This window comes from Nyctereutes procyonoides, unplaced genomic scaffold (genome assembly GCF_905146905.1).
Source record: "Nyctereutes procyonoides isolate TBG_1078 unplaced genomic scaffold, NYPRO_anot_genome, whole genome shotgun sequence".
Taxonomy (NCBI): Eukaryota; Metazoa; Chordata; class Mammalia; order Carnivora; family Canidae; genus Nyctereutes; species Nyctereutes procyonoides.
Genome location: NW_026575160.1, coordinates 10,529,779 through 10,547,191, shown reverse-complemented (window position 1 = coordinate 10,547,191; position 17,413 = coordinate 10,529,779).

Sequence of the window (17,413 nt, the reverse complement as noted above, 5' to 3'; positions counted from 1 at the left end):
TAGATCAATGGAACAGAACAGAGAACCCAGAAGTGGACCCTGAACTTTATGCTCAACTAATATACGATAAAGGAGGAAAGACGATCCACTGGAAGAAAGACAGTCTCTTCAATAAATGGTGCCGGGAAAATTGGACATCCACATGCAGAAGAATGAAACTGGACCACTCTCTTGCACCATACACAAAGATAAACTCAAAATAGATGAAAGATCTAAATGTGAGACAAGATTCCATCAAAATCCCAGAGGAGAACTCAGGCAACACCCTTTTTGAACTTGGCCACAGTAACCGGAGAAGGACAAACAGTGTATGTTCTCATTCATTTGGGGAATATGAATAATAGTGAAAGGGAATATAAGGGAAGGGAGAAGAAATGTGTGAGAAATATCAGAAAGGGAGACAGAACATAAAGATTTCTAACTCTGGGAAATGAACTAGGAGTGGTGGAGGGGGAGGAGGGCGGGGGGTGGGGGTGAATGGGTGACGGGCACTGAGGGGTACACTTGACGGGATGAGCACTGGGTGTTATTCTGTATGTTGGTAAATTGAACACCAATAAAAATTAATTTATAAAAAAAAAAAAAAACCTTAGTCATGAGATCCTTCAGATGTCTATCAGTGAGCCATATGCTTGGAGGATGATTGCCAACACGTATCTTGGGGGATAGAGATGAAGAAAGCTTCCAAAGGAATTTTTTTATATTAAAGTAAACTACAGGATCCTGGGGATTGGGCTAAGATTGCCTTTTGTCCTTAGCAAAGTATTGACATCAAGGCAGGTGAATCCTTACAGGAAGGTCACTCTGCCTGTTTCAAGGACTTGTCAATGGGCTGTAAGTAGCTAGGAGACTTAATAATTTTTCTTCTGCCATTGTTTCCCACATCAATATCTAGGCAAGAAGTTTAGAAAATGTCTTTCAAAACCATTTATATTGGGTCTAAATCTCAAAGAGAAGATTCGATATTGAAAGTATTATTAAAGAGTCAACGGTCTTTCGAATGTGATGGGAAAGAGACAAGGCGGTGGTCTTCAGCCCATATGCCAATAAGTTTATTCAAGTGGCCATGACCAGGAACATAGTTGTTCTTTTTTTTTTTTTTTTTCAATTCAAGTGCCAAACATATTTAGTCTTCCAAGCTATATGATGGTAAAAAACTATAGTCACACCCTCAGTTTAAAAAATATGAAATATACACATAGGTGCTCTAATAAAAAAGACTTAGGAATCAAAGAAAATATCTCAAATGCACTCAAGGAATTATTTGGAACACAGGAAATCCAAGAAGATTGGTACATTTCTTATAATTGCTTAATTGACTGTTATGCCTGTGGGTCACACTCTAATTCACTGTAACTATAGCTTGTAATTGAAATGTTGTTTTAGTTAAGAAGACAACATGACAATGAATCCTTCTATGAAAGGATTTCTGCCTGAGGCATTTAATTCTGCCTCAGAACTCAGGTCAAGTGGGTAGAAGAAGCACATGCTTCTGAATTCCTTACTACTGAGATTTAACATCTTTGGCTTGTTCTGAATATGCATCTGCTGTCTCTTTCTCCCCGTGCACATCCCCCCCCCCCCAAGAATGGTTGTTCTCCTGCACTTAGATTTATCTTCATTCTTCCTCATTGCCCTCCTCTCTACCCCACAAACACACAGGAGAGTGGCCCTATAAAGTCAGTGGGAATTCTGTCCCCCAACTCCCTTCTCACTGGATCTTGCAGACCAGACTTCTAGGTAGCACTTTCCAGCTTCTCTAAACTTATTTTCTATTCTCTTCCCCTCCACTTCCATCTATCTTTCCCCATACTCCACAAGCATTTCCAGCAATAGGCACAACAACTGGAAAAAATACAATGATTTTCTAAATCCCCGCAAAGGATGAATTCAGTCGTCAAGTATTACAATGCTGTACCAACATTCAAAATTTGTTGGGAAAATCTTTCATTATTGGGATGCCTGAGTGGCTCAGTGGTTGAGTGTCTGCCTTTGGCTCAGGGCATGATCCTGGAATTGTGGAATCAAGTCCCACATCGGGCTCCCTGCAAGGAGCCTGCTTCTTCCTCTGCCTATGTCTCTGCCACTCTCTGTATATCTCTCATGAAATAAATAATTAAAATCATGAAAAAGGAAATCTTTCATTATTGTGAAGAAGTGGTTCAAAAAGAACCTCTTGACATGGCAAGATAGCGGATATATTGAAAATACATAGGAAATCTGTCTGGAAACCAAATTATAAACCAAATTGCTAACAATGCTTAAATAAAAGGGATGAGAGATCTTAGAACAGAAATAAAAAAAGGAAAAATATTCTCATAACTCCTCAACATAAGCTCCTCTTATTTTAAGTTTTGCCACTAATTCTAGGAAAATGAATAAGAAACAGAAATAGCACAACCACAAAGGCATCAACACTATCAAGAAAGCAATACTCTGAAGTGAATGTTAAGATGGTTCCCTTCTTCATAGTCAGGGTGGGAGCTAAGAAGAAAATGACATAGGTTTGTTGGACCCTGGCTCACGGGTGCCAACGTGTCCCGGTGGACGCCCCAGAGACTTAGACCCCAGACAGGCAGATGCAATTAGCAAGAGGGTTTACTGAACGTTTGCGCAAACGGGCTCTCCACCTCCGAGGAGGAAAAGAGCCCTGATTAGCAATTACAGGGATCTTTTATTTTATTTTTTTTTCTTTTTTAAATTTTATTTATTTATGATAGTCACACAGAGGGCGAGAGAGAGAGAGAGAGAGAGAGAGAGAGAGAGAGAGAGAGAGAGAGGCAGAGACACAGGCAGAGGGAGAAGCAGGCTCCATGCACCGGGAGCCCGACGTGGGATTCGATCCGGGGTCTCCAGGATCGCGCCCTGGGCCAAAGGCAGGCGCCAAACCGCTGCGCCACCCAGGGATCCCTACAGGGATCTTTTAAAGGCAAAAGGAAAGAAACCGCCTAAAGACAAAAGAACCGCGGGAGTCGCATAGCATCCAGGTTGATTTCACAGAGGGTCAACATGAACCTATTCAGGGACATTCCAATCAGGGTGTGGGGGGAAATGGTTTTCTTATTGTGAACAGAATGCTTTTAGTTGCTAAAATTTCAGGAAGGCGCCTGGATGGGCTGCCTCTGGATTAGGGCTGGCCCTATTTACAAGGGGGGAGGTTTCTTCAGGTTAAGTACCTATGAACCTCTGTCAATTTTTTTTTTTTTAAGATTTATTTATTTGAGAGAGAGAGAGAGAGTGCAGGCGCAGGGAGGGAGAGGCAAATGAGATGGAGAGAGAGTATCTCAAGCAGACTCCCAGATGAGTGCAAAGCCCAATTCTGGCTCAATCCCAGGACCCTGAGATCATGACCTCAGCCAAAAGCAAGAGTCAGATGCTTAACTGCCTGAACTACCCAGACATCCCTCTATCAGTCCTGGAAAAGTAGGTAAATATGTCAGATAATGTGTGGTACAATACAGAGCTTTAAAAGCAAAGTTCTTAAACAGCTGTTTATCAGAATGTGTCTAATTTTAATTAAATTTTGTAGTGAAGGAATCAGAATTAGACAAATAGATAAAAGAGCTGATTTCCATTAATGCTTTCACACATACATACATACACAAATGTCGGCACGATTAGCAAAAAGAAGGCATTACTAATGGAGACACAAAACTGGTTCACATTCTATAGGGCAATAAAACCATAACATTTTTAGGGTTAATTTCTCTAAAGGCTATAAAATCATAACATCAATTCCTTCAAGTTGAAGGGTAAACTTCAACTTTTTTTTTTTTTTTAAGATTTTATTCATTTAGCTATGAGAAACACAGAGAGAGGTGAGACACAACCGGAGGGAGAAGCAGGCTCCTTGCAGGGAGCTGGATGCAGGACTCCATCCTGGGACCTGGGGGTCATGCCCTGAGCGGAAGGCAGACGCCCAACGGCTGAGCCACCCAGACGTCCAGGTAACCTTCAAATTTAAAAGGCTGTAGCACTATTTGACCTTTTATCAGTTGTGAGTTGTTGGTCAAATACACTTTTTTTTTTTAAAGGCGAGGTTTATTTTTAAGATTTATTTATTTTATTCAGAGAGAGAGAGAGAGAGACTGAGACACAGGCAGAGGGAGAAGCAGGCTCCATGCAGGGAGCCCGACATGGGACTCGATCCTGGGTCTCCAGGATCACACCCCAGGCTGCAGGCAGCGCCAAACCGCTGCGCCACCGGGACTGCCCCGTCAAATACACTTTGAAAGCAAAGTTATAATGGCCGCTAGAATCAGTTGAGGGTAAACCAGGACTGCTCAGTTTCACTCTACCTTCCCTCTACAGAGTCGCCTAGTAGTATCTGTGAAAGTTCTCAATTTATTCTGTAAAGGAGTCAGTATTTTCCTATACCAATGATGTAGTTTGGAATGTTGGTGAGGTCCGGAGCAGACAGCCAAGAAAGAATTCCTGAGATGTCTTTGGTGCAAAAAGGTGATTTTATTACAACCTGGAGACAGAACCTGTGGGCAGAAAGAGCTGCTGCACCAGGGTTGTGAGGAGTGGCTGATTATATACTTGAGGTTTGGGCGAGGTGAGGGGGGGGGGGGGGAAGGGAGGTGTTCAAAAGGACTTTCATGTGCTAAAGAAGATTTACAGGATACTGGAGGCCTGGCCCATTTAAGGTTGTTTTTCTGTAAGGCAATAACATTAAGACAATTAGGAGCTTTCTGAAGGAATGTTCTACTCTTTCTGTTACAAGTCCTTGTCAATGGGCTGTAGGTTGCAAAGAAACCTAACTTTGTTTACATTTTCTTATGCTTCTGTTTCCCACAATCACTTGTGAAGGGAAGATGATGTTAGAGCGCCAGGAAATTGAGGTAAGAGTCTCTGAAAGTTAGGCTATTGATAAGAATGCTTTTTTCTTGTAAGTCACCAAGACGTTGGTAAACTGATGGAGACTTAGGTTTTGTGGGACTGTGATCTCTATTAGTTAACCATTTGTTTTTCCCTTCCCTTAGTTTTAGGGCAGCCAGGAATGCCTGAGGAATGTCACACATATCCCATCTGGGAGTGGGGGCAGAGGGGTTGTGGGGTGTCATCTTGTGCTTTGTCCTCAGCTTGCCTTCTGCTCTCTCATCACTATCATTGCTAGACTTGTGTGTAAAGGAAGAATAGATAGGAGGAGCCATATCTAGGGATTCAACCCATGACTTTCAGTATTTGGAATGCATGAAATCAATTTTGGCTGCTCAGAAACCTCTTTTGCTTACCAGCTAATTCCTCACTGAGGTCTATTTAGGCAAAAGGACTGTTCCTTTTCTAGCTGCCTTCACTACTAATGCTGCTTCTCCTCAATGCAAGAGCCAGAGAACAGTTCGTAAAACCAGGACCAAGAGAGATCTTGGTGGCAGGGATTTTTTTTTCCCTCCTTCTCTTTTTAAAAATTTCATTTTACTTGAGAGAGAGAGAGAGAGAGAAAGAAAGAGAGAGAGAGAGAGAGAGCATGAGCAGGGGAGCAGAGGGAAAGGGATATCCCAAGCAGGCTCCATGCTGAGGAAGGAGCCTGATTTCGAGCTGGATCCCACAATCCTGAGATCCAAGCCACCCAACCCACTGAACCACTCAGGGACCACCCCCCCCCTCCTTGCCTTTGTATCTCTACTCCTAACATAGGGTCTGCTACATAGTAGACATACAAATGTAACTAGATTATGCCCATGAACTTTGTCCAATACTGGAATGTGGTGAAATTGGAGAAATTGAGTTTGTGAATTTACCTGTCCAAATTTCAGTATCTTTTCAAAAAGTAGGGCAGTGAAGTATCCTGTTAACCTCACCCTCATTATGAAAAATCTTGTATACATTTATTCATCCTCCTGCATTTGTAAGGCTAACTGCCTCAAAATTTTGTCCTTATAAAGAGACAGTAATTTAAATATGTTCCCAAATTTGGTTCATTTGTGATTATTGGAGGATAACTCCTCTTCCTTGGGGGCAATATTAACTTGTCAGTGATCAAGTATGAACCTAGCACTTTGTTGCTTCATACTCGCTTGGCATTAACTGCTATATGGTTCAGACAAGCAAGGAAGAAGCCATTTTCAAGAGTGAAATATAATATCAGTTTTAGACCCTATCGTATTCCTGCAAAGTTTGTAAAACTCATTTGAGTTTATTCTTTACCTGGTAATCTGTGATATAGTCTAAGGAAGAATCTTATTGTAATGCAACAACATTTACCTATTTTGCATGTGCATTCGTGTGTTTTTATGTGTGAGCATCTCTGTGTAAGAGAGAGAGTGAGCACTTAACTGTTTGATTTGGCTGTTTTTGTTCAAGGAACAATCTAGATTTTTAGAGAAAGGTCAGCTCAGGTTATGTGAGCTCTGTGCTAAGGCAAAACCAATCCGTGATACGGGAGCCGGAGCCTCTCTCCACCCTCTGGCTGCCTTCCAAGAGAACTGAGAAGATGCTGAGCCCTCTAACTCAGATGTGGCTGTATTTGCTGCTTAGATCCCACAGACTCACATTAGTCATGGTTCCTTGCCCTCTGGGTGGGGTAGAATGCAATTTGTTCTGATGAAACCTGCACTTACTGGGAGGAAACTCAGTGGGGAATTAGCTGGTGAGAGGAAAACTCTTTAGAATCAATAATACCTGATTTTCATGGGCAAACTGAAGCTCTCTTTCTCCTCTCCCACCCACATTGGTGTAAAAAAATTGTATTTCCTACTTTAGAGAAATCTCTAGGAGTCTGTAAGCCACAGTTACAATGTCCTTGAAGAAAGCGGACTTCTCTCTCATTGCCAAGGAGGAGGCTAAAATGTATGTCATACTTCATTTAGTTTGTGGACCCAGTTTGAACCCAGAGGAATGAAGATTGTTTGAGACAGAATATTTGAGTTCTTGCTCATGGCTCCTATGTTGTCCTTATTCTGTCTCTAAAGCAATTTTCCCAAACCCTTTTCCCTTCTCTGGTATATGTAAGTAACTCTCCATACAAGATTAGAGCAAGAAAATGAACGACAATTAAAATACAAACCTTTGTTTTGCAGCCATCCCCCAAAGCCTGCCTCTTTGCATCTGGAAACCTTGGTTTCTGTATTTTTCTATGGGTTTAGCATCCTTTCCTTTTTTGTTGTTATTTAAAGATTTTACTTTATTTATTTATTCATGAGAGACACACACACAGAGAGAGAGAGAGAGAGAGAGAGAGAGGCAGAGACACATGCAGAGGGAGAAGCAGGCCCCATGCAGGGAACCCGACGTGGGATTCGATCCCGGGTCTTCAGGATCAGGCCCTGGGCTGAAGGTGGCACTAAACTGCTGAGCCACCCGGGCTGCCCTTAGCATCATTTCCTTAGCAGAAACATGGTAGAAAGACTCAGAGCAGATAAGAAAAGTAGGATGTAGTAACTTAATAGACTTGGGCAAATCAGTATGAACTCAAGACTTTAAAAAGCTGTGTATTTTCCAGCTCTGCATTTTGTCAAATGCCCCAGCTACAGTAGTGTTTGGTCACTCACCAACTCTTCCTCTGTCAACAAATGCTCAGATTTGGGTCTTTGATACTTTCACTAGAAGGAGCCTGGATTCCTTGGACTGCAGCAGTTTCCAAGATTAGTGACAGGAAAAAGAAAATGCGTCAGAAGATATCCTTCTATTGCCAGAAAACAAGGATTCTTTAAAAACACATTAGCACCAGTGCTGAAAGGGCAGCAGAGCAAAATTAAAGATGGCCCACTGACTAAATGTTGAAAAACTAAAAATGAAATGATTATTTTTATCAAGTTAATCATAATACTCAAAAGGTTTAAAGTAAGTGTCAAAAAAGGTGAATAAAAGATGGTGAAGCTGAATAGACTTGTTCAACTTTTACTTTTTATTGAAACTAATTGGTAAAGACAGGAGGTAGTTTTTTCTTTTCAATTTCTATGTCTTACTAAAAGATACATTTTATTTTTTATAGATTTTTTTAAAAATTTTTTTTATTTATTTATGATAGTCACAGAGAGAGAGAGAGAGGCAGAGACACAGGCAAAGTGAGAAGCAGGCTCCATGCACCGGGAGCCCGATGTGGGATTCGATCCCGGGTCTCCAGGACCGCGCCCTGGGCCAAAGGCAGGCGCCAAACCGCTGCGCCACCCAGGGATCCCATTTTTTATAGATTTTATTTATTTATTCATGAGAGACAGAGAGAGAAAGAGGCAGAGACACAGGCAGAGGGAGAAGCAGGTTCCATGCAGGGAGCCTGACGTGGGACTTGATCCCAGATCTCCAGGATCATGCCCTGGGCCGAAGGTGGAGCTAAACCACTGGGCCACCGGGGCTGCCCACTAGAAGATACTTTTTAAAAGAGGGCATTCTATCTATATGATTTTCCCATATAGATATACATATGCCTATGCGAAAGAGTTTATTTAACTCATTAATTAACGCGAGAACCAGCCCTATGTTACCACTTGGTCAAGGGACAACACAAAGAACTACATATTACAAGCAATAAAAAAAGCTGAAATGAATTTACAGATAGATGCAAAATGGGCCTATCTAGAGGCATTAGTAAATTGCCTTCAACTATTAACTTGTATTTGCATGGACAAAATTATTTGTACTATTACTAGTTCACTGCAATTGCCAGAGTTGCAAAATAGTTTGTAGTTGAGGAATAAATATATTATTTTTCTATCATTCTAAGTTTTTGGCTGGGACCTCTGTAACAAAAGACATTCACAAGAGTTTGTTTACTCTAAATTCTATGTGACAAGAGAACCTTCATAAGGAAATGAAGGCCTGAGGAAATGGTTATACCTTAGGGTTTTAATGCTAGGTTTGATGAAGAGTGGAGAGTGGTAGAAAAATGTGAGGACAAAAAAAGAGCATGAGTTTAGTATAGTCAGCAGTGGTAAACAGGAAGACCTGTTTGTTCAGATTCCTCTTGGAGTCTCTGAGATCAAGGATGTTCTTTTCCTCAGCGTATGGGGGAAGGGGCAACCTCTTACATGAAGATTTTATGACTTGCTTCAGAAGGTCAGAAAGCCCTTCCTACACATGCCATTTCTCAAATTCCTTCAGCTTAAAATATCCCACATGTCAAGATGCCATATTTTGGGGAAGTGTGTCCTGAACACCATCAATTTCAAAGACAATGAAACTTGGAGAAATGTGGTAGACAGGACAGACAATAATTTTTATTTTTTGCCTATGTCAAAGTCTTTCACAATTTTTCACAAGCAGACTTCTTGATAATCTCTTTATAAAATATGTTTCCTTTTTTTTAATGTTGCTGTTAACCTAAAAAATAAAACTGCCAGTTACAAGAAAAATAGGTTTATTTGGGAAAAGCAGAGAATTGCAGTCTGGGACAAACAAGCTATGGCAAGAACTATAGGTAAGTCTGCCAAACAAAGCAGTATACTTTTACAGAAGACACAGGGAAGTTGAAGGGCTGTTATAAACCACAAGTCCATCAGAGTAAACTGGGAGTTTGAAGTATAGTGGCTTTTCATTGGCTGAGTTGTGACTCTCTCATTGGCTGGGCTCTTGGGCTAAAGGGGAAAGCCTTTTTTCCTCCTGCTGGGATATAAAGTAGCATTGGCTTGTAAGGTACATCTCTTCCTGCTGGAGTTGCAATTAACTACTGGTGGTAGAGCATGAAAACCCTGCTGCTTAAGCTCCTGATTCTATTTTTATTTTACTTTATTATTTTTTGCTCTTGCTTCTATTTTAGTGGGGTTTCCCATGATTAATTTTCACATACAGAGAAAGAATGTATGGAGGGAACATCAGAGGAGGTAGATATTCCTAGAAAGAGAAAAACTGGCCCAAACCAGCAGCTACATAGAGTGACCAGAAGAATAGAGATTTGACATTTATTCAGCACATATAATAGACATGCAGGAAGATAACATATTCCAAGAAAATAAAGAAGCCAAATTATCCCAAAGAAGAGAATTAACTATGTAGGCTTAATCCTTGACCACCCAGGAGAAGATAACTCTACATCCTTGCAATGCAAAGTATGGTTCTAGGACCAAGAGCATCAGCATCACTTGCAAGCCAATTAGAAATGCAGAATCTCAGGTCCTATTCCAGACCTACTATACCAAAGTCTCTATTTTAACAACATTTCCTAGGTGATATACCATAATGTTTGCAAAACCCCGATCTAGATATTCTGCTAATTACAAGGAGATACTCATGAAACAGAAGTCTCCAATTACACCTTTAGGCCACACTATTATACCATAGTGATAAGACTATTGGTTACAGATACTGCCAGCATAGAAAACATGAAAGAATGTATCATTTTGTAGAGAGAAACTATGAATCAAAAACTTAAAATCTGGGGATCCCTGGGTGGCACAGCGGTTTGGCGCCTGCCTTTGGCCCAGGGCGCGATCCTGGAGACCCGGGATCGAGTCCCACGTCGGGCTCCTGGTGCATGGAGCCTGCTTCTCCCTCTGCCTGTGTCTCTGCCTCTCTCTCTCTCTGTGACCATCATAAATAAAAAAAAAATTAAAAAAAAACTTAAAATCTATAGATAGAGCATTTAACTGAAAGTAAAAGTGAGTTTTAACTGTAGATCTCCTTGACTTATGATGGTTAGACTTATGATTTTTTTGCCTTTATGATGGTGTAACAGTGATATGCTTTTAGTAAAAACCGTATTTCAAATTTTGAATTTTGATCTTTTCCTTAGCCAGCAATGCCCTATGATACTCTCTGGTGATGCTGGGCAGCAGGAACTCCCAGTAGCCACCCAGTCATAAAGGCAAACAACTGATACACTTAGAACCATTCCGTACACATAGAGCTATTCTGTTTTTGACTTTCAGCACAGTAGTCAATATGGTACGTGAGATATTCAATACTTTATTATAAAATAGGCTTTGTGTTGGATGATTCTGCCCAACTGTAGGCTAATGTAATTGTTCTGAGTATTACAGGATTTCTCTGGCTTTAGTGCCTGCGGTTCTTGGTCACACTGTTTGGAAGAATGAAGACATAGAGCAGACAGTAAGAGTGGTGGGCAGCAAAGCAAAGGTTAAAGTTTATTTATTTATTTTTATTTATTTATGATAGTCACAGAGAGAGAGAGAGAGGCAGAGACAAAGGCAGAGGGAGAAGCAGGCTCCATGCACTGGGAGCCCGACGTGGGATTCCATCCCGGGTCTCCAGGATCGCGCCCTGGGCCAAAGGCAGGCGTCAAACCACTGCGCTACCCGGGGATCCCACGGTTAAAATTTATTGAGCAATAGTACAAAGCTCCCTGAGAGGGAGGGGACCGAGAGGGTTGCCGGTGGAGTTTCTCAGTTTAGGGGTTTTTATGAGCTCCTTTGTGGAACTATCTTAAGCAACCAGGGTGTGCTGAGTCATGCCAATCAGGGCTTTGATCACGTATCTGTCTGCCTATTAGATTAATGTCTACATGCTGATGGTCTTTTTGGCTGACACCTGGTGTCTTATGTCTTAATTGCCCCTTGTCTAGGATAAGGACAAATGCCTTGTGGTTAGCTATCTTATTTTAGGATGTTTTACAGAAGTCATTTCTGCAAATGCTGCAAAACAGAATGCTAGTGTGGTCCTGTCTAAGCTGCAAAACAGGATGTTGGTGTTTTATATGAGCTGTTCTGACTCTATATTTTGTTAGGGACCCTGGCCCTGACTACCTGTCTAACTCCTAACATGAGTACGCTTTTTTTTTTTAAAGGTTTATTTATTTATTTGAGAGAAAGATGGAGAGACCACCAGTGGGAGGAGCAGAAGAGAGAGAATCTGAAGCAGACTCCACCCTGAGTGTGGAACCTGATACAGGGCTCAATCTCATGTCCCCAAGATCACGACCTTAAAATCACGACCTAAGCTGAAACCAAGAGTCAGATTCTGAGAATGTTTATTTTATTTTTTTTTTAAAGATTTTATTTATTTATTCATGACAGAGAGAGAGACAGGCAGGCAGAGGGAGAAGCAGACTCCTTGCAGGCAGCCTGACGTGGGACTCGATCCCGGGTCTTCAGGATCACACCCTGGGATGAAGGTGGCACTAAACCGCTGGGCCACCGGGGCTGCCCCTGAGTATGTTTAAAGTAGGCAAGGCTAAGCTATGATATTTACTAAGTTAGGTGTATTAAATGCATTTTTGACTTACGCTATTTTTGAGATGTAACCACATCATAAGTTGAAGAAGATTTATATAGTAGAGGTTTAATTTGATAACCAGTGGTTTGGGGTAGAATCATTAGACTGTGTGATCAGATTCCAAATCCAATTGAGAAGCAAATCCTGCAGTACTGGTAGTCAATATTATACTGTGCATCTGTTTTATTTCTAAGTTGTTTGAAACATTTATAAGAATTTGATACATTAAATTTGTGATTTTAAGTAATTATTTAGAGAATATAATTAAATAAGCTTATAATCAATGTTTGAATATCTGGAAAATTTTAACTTGTTACATCTGTCATTTGGTTTATCAGTTGTATGAATAGTGTGTAAATGTTTAGGATAACGTTCATCACTTAGTATTTAAAAGGATGCTAAGGGGCGCCTGGGTGATTCAGTTGGTTAAGTGTCTGTCTTTGGCTGAGGTCATGATCCCAAGGAAATCCCTCTGTCGAGATTCCCTGTTTAGTGGGGAGTTTGCTTTTCCCTCTCCCTCTGCCCCTCCCCCCTGCTTGTGTTTTCTCTCTCTCTCTCTCAAATAAACAAAATCTTTAAAAATAAATAAATAAATAAATGCTAATTTCTTAACGCATCAATTAGTTTTCTCCTGCAATACTGATGTATAAAATGTAACCCCGAGGTCACTTATTTCATATTTATGGCCTTCAGGCAGTCTGGGTGGCTCTCTTTCAGAGTTGAGTTGAATTCAGACATGTTCCATGTGTTTCTATTGTGGGACCAGTGGGCTACTCAGGGCTTTTCTTAAGGCAGATGGCAGAAGTGCAAGAGAGGAAAGTGGAAACAGATGATCACTGTAATTCCTTGGCTCAAAACTGACAGGCACTCTTTTCTGTCCACATTCCATTGTCTAAAGCAAGTCACAGGGCCAAGGCCAGTGTCAAAGAGGTAGGGAGGAATGCTCCGCCTACAGTAAACTGTGGCAAAAGAGGGAGGGCAGGGAAATTCTGAGCAAATAATGTAATCACACTTAATACACATATTAGATCAAAATATTAGATGTTGCACAAAAGCCTCTCATAAATAGAAGACTTTATCTATAACAAAGTTCTGAGTAGTGAATGATTATTATTATGCGGTCAAATGCAATATGATGTGAACTTAACATTATTTGATCTTAGTGTTTTTGAAACAGGTTTGCAAAATTACGAATGACACAGAAACTTAAAGGAGATTTAGTTTCTTTATTTTGTCTATAATGATTTGGTCTTGTGGCCTGGCAGGTGGTGGGAAAGATAAAACAAAACCAAACAAATGTGATTTAATCTGGTTTAAAGTGAATTCTGATCCAGTAATTTAAGCCACCTCATTAGGTAATTCTCAGATTTCCCACAGTTTTACTCCTTACTGCTCTTTTATCTAAGAGTTCCTAGGGCCTTTTATCTGAGAGTACATGGGGAAGGAGTATAGCTTATTGTATTCTTATAGTATGGGTAGGGAGAGGGATCCCTATGACCTTGTCTTGGTTCTTGATTGTGCACTGGTCAGTTCATCCAAGTTCTGGCTAAAAACTTCAGTAGCTGCTAAAGTTGTCTGTCTTTTCCGGTGCAGAAAGGCCTAATTACCCTTCTTGTTGGCTTGGGCCCATTTCAGCTCTCTTTGGCTGTAGACCTTTTGAAGTCTCCTTCCATCTAGTTCCTGGCCAGGCTGAATCCTTAATACTTCTACTGTGGGATCATCTCTCCCATTGCCACAACAGGTCGCAAGGTAGGCTGCTGGCTCTCAACAATGTGTCCATGTTACCAAGGTCGGCTTTGGAGTATGAATTAGGTTCTCCTCTCTGACCTCTCCATTTCTCCCATGGACCCCAGCTACTGAATTTCCTCAACATGCTGGGGGACCTCATGTTGAGATGAAGTCACTCAATGTAGCTCTCCCAGAATCCCACATTGGTAAGGTGACCACCTTGGAGCCTGAGCTTCCCACTGTCCACCTTTCCCTTCCTCTGACCCTCTTTTCTTTCTCATGATCCCCTAGACCACCAGAAAAAGGTTTACTCTACTTCTCAATCACATTCTTTTTCTACCACCATTCTTTTTCTACCAGTTTCTTGGTATGGCTTTATAGGCAACGGAGGAAAAGCTCTATGATTTGGTTTGCCCAGTCTAGTTTTTAACACGTTAAGTGGAGCCAAAGAAATGTAGAAAATCTCTTTCATCTTGACAGTTTCTTATTGCAAAATACTAGTTTACATGTCAGAAGCTGACTGTTATTCCTTTCAATCATAATTACCATCCTTCCACAACAGGTACCCAGAGGGATGCTTTAGCTTGTTAAAGAGAAACTCATGTCTAGTCAGAGCAAAAGAGAAAAGCATGTGGATGTTTCAAAGTCCTGCTGTTACACTGACACTTGGTATTTGTCAGGACTCAGGTTGAAAATAATATTTCAGAAAGTCAGATTTGTTTCCACTTTTAGATCTATGATCTTCTTGGGCAAACATAGTAGAGAGGAATCTAGAGTATACAGGATATGAAAGTTGATATTCACTTGTAAAGAGCCATGAACTTTTTGTACATGTGTATTTTGGGGACTAGGAAGGGGGCAGCCAGGAATGATGAGAATTATCTAATAGGAAAGAAAAATAGTCATCTTAAAATTACCTGTCCGTGTAGGTTAGACAATAGGTATCCTTGTCATGTCTGTCACTCACGCTTAATCTCTGATCTAAAGAAGTCTCATTTGTGTTGTCATGATTCCCTGTGCCCTCGCTCTGTGGCCAGGCCCCGGGATAAGCAACTTTGGAACAATGACCAGCTGCTCATTAAGCACTTCAGAAGGAGGTAACACCTTTTCCCTTTGTTGACAGCCCCTGGAAGATTGGGAGCACTATTCCAACAGGAGCCATAAATTGCAGAATTAATGTTGCTCTTGCTCTTTAGGGCTTTTAGGAAATGGAAAACATGTCATACATACCATTTAGCTTCTCAAATCCTATCCAGAGTAGAGTTCTATAGAATTTCTTAGAGGAGATTTCAATACAATCCCCAACTCCACCAGGACTTGCTAAGATCTGGGAGATGAACTGATTTTTCCAATGAGAAGGAAACACTGCATCTACTGCTTCTATTCTATTACTGAACTGGCACCTAGGCTAACAGAGACACCTTGATAACAAGACACTTTGATAGCATCATGCCCTGTGGAGCGATACTGTAAGAGTTACAAGCTCCTTAGTAGAAGATTTTATCTCTCTCATGTATCTCCCTGGGCCTTTAAAACCCTTTAAAAACTCAGAATCTTATTGATGTACACTTTATGGGAGAATCTGGACTCTTGGATTGATTATCCAGTCAAGAGAAGAGCTGCGACTATTTTAGAACCATTCTGGGACAAAGGGAGAAACAGCATTCCAGGGACCCCGCTGCATTTCTCACTAGTCTTTGCAATAGGAACCCAGTTGGCATGAACAGAAGGCCAGTGAGGCTAAAGTTGTAGGTTCAGATCTCTCTGTATCTCTATGATACAGTTACCTTGGCCTTATTTCACGGCCTTAAATGAGCATCCCAACGCCAAGATGTTCCTAGTCATAAGGAAAGCAAACGTGATTGGAACCATGTCTCAAAGCTCAGGTCTTAACTAATCCTTTACAAATTCTTTACAGTCCTGTGAACCTAAGGGACCCTAACAGTAGAGGGCCTAAGAGTCAGTTTTTGCTGTAAACCTTGTCAAATTCAACCACCATGTACAACTCACCAATGTTAGAAATTTTGTTATATCTGGGAAGAGGTCTCTCCTGATCTTTAATTCCAGGCACTGAATTTAGGTAGATTCAAAGATGCTTGAAGCCACAAGGAGAACCTCAAGGAAATTTAATATTGCTTTTCATGTATAAAATAGTGATCTTCCTCAACTAAATGGGAGTGAGTACCACCCCCAGAAGGGGTATTTAAGAGTCTCTGAGAGAAGATATTAATTTTTCAAGCTTAACTAAGCTATTATTTAATACTATAATACTAGTATATATTATGTACTAATATATATAATACTATTAAATAATACTATAATATGCTTTGGGAACTGGATATTAAGTGAACTTTTCCTGTTATCTTAGAGTTTCAGCAGAAGCTTCAAAGGCCAAAAAGAATATGATACCAAGTGCTCTCATGCCCTAAAGCAAAGGCTAGGCTACTTCAGGATGGCCTTATTCTGCTGCCATCAGCTCATGACCCACTCCCAGACTATTTCAGAGCATGAGAAGCATTAAAGTTAAAGGGGGCTTGGAGAGGGGTGCAGGATGTTATGCATTTCTTCTTCTTGCCTCCAAGAAAGGAAAATACAGAGGGGAGAGACTGAAGCTTCACCTGGAGCTAAGTGAAATAGTTTCAGTGGAGCCATGTGTAGCACTTGGCATGTTGGGGTCAGAGGGACACACAGACTGACGCTGGACTTACAGTTGAATAATCTGAAGTTGAGAGGCTGCACCTGGGTCTGACAGGGTAGAAAGTGCTTCAGCAGGTCAAGAGCACCTGCATATTTCCTCTGGGTCAGGGAAGGACCCTGAAGATTAAACCTGGGTGTGGTTTACATTTTTGTCTTGAAAGAGGCTGTGCCCCAAAAGGCCTTCCAACAAGAGCGAGGCAACCACCGCAGGGAGAGGCTGCCAATGACCCTTGAAGTGTAGGCAGGCAGCTGGAGAAGGCATCAAGGGAAGTGGAGATCACTGATTCTGGAGGAAGAAAGGTACAAGGATAAGGCCTGGAGCTTCACCAAGGAGGCCAAAATGGTATCCCAGAGAGAAAGAGCATGCATTTGGAAAGTTGCACACCCAGATACAACTGTATTGGTCACGTGGAACCATTCCTGCCCTTATCCTTCTCTGCACCCCTGGCCCATACCTGTACCATATGGGGTGCTAAACTGCAGCCAGCAGATGTGCGAAAGGATTACCTGAAATATAGGAAATTGAGGCAGCACCCCTGTGCGTTCTAGTTCTAATTCCACCTGAGCAGAAAGGAGGACAGAAAGGACAGAAAGGATTGAAATACTTGTTTATTAAAGGGAGGCATGATATAGTGAATCACTAAACACTCTCCTTATAGAATGAGTATATATTACAAATATATAATGTATTTGTTTCCCAAATTGCTTTCTATAATATAGTTGTCACATGTTTAAAACAAAAATGATTCAGTTCTCTGTTGCCAGCATTTGAGGATGACAATAATAATCTGGGATAATTATAATCTGGGAATAATGATCACATAGGTATAACTTTTTTGCTTTTTTGTAATATGCTCAAGTTAAAGGATATTTCCCATTC